Source organism: Nuphar pumila, chromosome 5, assembly GCF_984573655.1.
Source record: "Nuphar pumila chromosome 5, dmNupPumi1.hap1.1, whole genome shotgun sequence".
Lineage (NCBI taxonomy): Eukaryota > Viridiplantae > Streptophyta > Magnoliopsida > Nymphaeales > Nymphaeaceae > Nuphar > Nuphar pumila.
Window position 1 is genome coordinate 6,405,381 of NC_143253.1, and position 2,559 is coordinate 6,407,939.

The following is a 2,559-nucleotide window of genomic DNA, read 5'->3' on the forward strand; positions in this document are numbered from 1 at the left end:
GTTGGATCTCTATGTATGCATGCAGATACATGCCATGAGAGAGAGAGAGGGAGGGGTGTTGCTTTTTCAAGTTAAAAGGACCAATAAACGTGGGTTTACTACTTACTTTTACCCCTTCTGATATCTGGCAAGAGCAAGTGGTGATCTTTCACCAGGTGTGCAAACGGGTTGGACTCGGGCTGGATATTGTCAGATCCAAATCTGAATCCAAAATGAAAATGGCATATTCAAATCAGATATGAGGAAGTAAGGATGAATCCGAATCTGAAATACAGGTCGTAATACTGGATCCAAAAAAATTAGAACAAAAACAAGTCATTTACATGTGAAAAAAATGTAATCATGTTAGATTTTGAATTGGATCAATTCTAAATTTGACCTAAAATGGTGATACAAATCTGACCCAAATCCTATTGAGCAGATTCAAATCTGATTTGAATGTACATTCAGACCTTCCTTAAAAGATCTATATCCGAAAAAACATGTCTAACTCAGATTTGATATCCAACCATATCCAATCTGTTTGTAGACCTACCTTTCACAAGGCAAGGTTGGAAGCTTCACGGCGATCGAAAGGGGTGTCTATGGAGTTTTATGCCACAGGGACGGCGACCAGTGTGGAGAGGTCTCCAATCATGAGTGTGGTTTCTTTATGTAATAAACAAGAAAAATGGTGATCTTCACTAAGGCTATGTTTGGGAGCCATGCATTGGGACGAAAACACAGTTTCAGTGTTGCCAAAATATTGTTTTGCCAAATGTGTGATGTTAAGAGATAGAGTTGCCAGAAACATCCTCGGTGTTGAAATATGGTGTTGGGGCTGCCAACACCACATTGTTTCAGCAATGCCGCTGCACCTAGGGATGGCAGTGGATCGGGGCGGGGCGGGGGACAAGGTCTCCACCCCCGCCCCGTCTCTAAAATGTAACCTTCATCCCCAGTCCACCCCCGTGACGAGGGAGACTTTGGACCTCCACCCCCGCCCCGTCTCAACATTCTAATCTCCGTCCCCGCCCCATCCCCGTCCCGCCCCAACCCCGCCCTTGTGAGCAATAGTCACAGATTACTTTTTAAGTATGAATTGTTTTTTTTCATTTTCTTTTGAACAAACTTTTAAAATTTGTTCACCACATCTTTTGGATCAGTTAGCCACTTAGTCATCTCAACTCTAATCCCACAAATAGTTGGAAAGTAGGCATTTGCTGTAGGATACTTTGTACCTGAAAATAATTCTGTTGCACGATGAAATAACTCTAATTTCTCACAATTGTCTTGTGCCACGTCCTAATCCTCTTCAGTCAGACAACGCTTGTAGTAGGGATCTCGATATGTCAAATGAGTAAAAACATCTTTATAAAGCAAAGCAGTTTGAAGCATGATAAAAGTTGAGTTTCATCAAGTTTTAACATCAAGAGCAAGTTTTTTGGTAATTGAAATATGCATTTGATGAGCAGACTCTTCAAATCTTTGTATTTTCATGGGAGATGATGTTCAATAAGCAACACTATCACGAATTCTTTCAATTCTTTCCCCAATCACAGTCAAACCATCTTGGACAATCAAGTTGAGAATATGGGCACAACAACGCATATGAAACAATTGTCCATGTAATATTAATGAACCAAATGGAAGTTTATCCAATAAAATATCTACAACTGCATCATTAGTGGTGCAATTATCCATCGTCAAACTTATCAACTTTCTATCAAGGTTCCACTCAAACAAACAATCCATCAAACACTCAGCAAGAACTTCTTTGGTATGTCGATAAGGTACATATAAAAACCTGAACATAATTTAATAAGGTGATTAAATATTGATATTGCAAAAACATGTTAGTAAGAATTGAAAAAAAAATGATTGACATTTGACAATTACCTTATGATTCGACTTTGCAATCTCCAAGAATTATCAATGAAGTGTGCAATGATAGCCATGTATCCCTTCTTTTGATTGGAAGATGTCCACATGTTTGTAGTGATGGCAATTCTACTCTTAGTTTTTTCCAACAACTTTATTGTCTTGTCTCGTTCCACATTATAAATTTTGTGAATATCTTTCTTTACAGTGTTTCGAGTAATCATTTTGAACAAGGGTTGAAGAGTATTAGAATATTTTCTAAACCAATCATGATCAACCATACTAAGAGGATATTCATGTAGAATAATCATCATAGCAAGATCCCTTCTTCCAGCATCTTGAACAAATTGCCAATTCTCTATTGTTTTTTCAGCATTCACTGTAGCTTTGTTTGTAGCCAAAATATATTGTTTCATATTATTATGCTTAATCCTAGGACAGATCTTAATATGATCATGCAAATGAGTAGTTCCAGCCTTGACACCACCAGCAAGACATTTATGACAATGATTGCACTCTGACTTATCCTTTCCACCAATCTTTTTCCTAGTGAAATGTTTCCATACAACTGATTTATGCCTACTTGTCTGTTCAAGTGCAAATCTACCTGAATCAGTTGATTGATCTTCATTATCTTTCATTGAAACATGGTTGCTATCAACTGGTGTAACTAGAGCTTGAGACATACTATGTGAACTG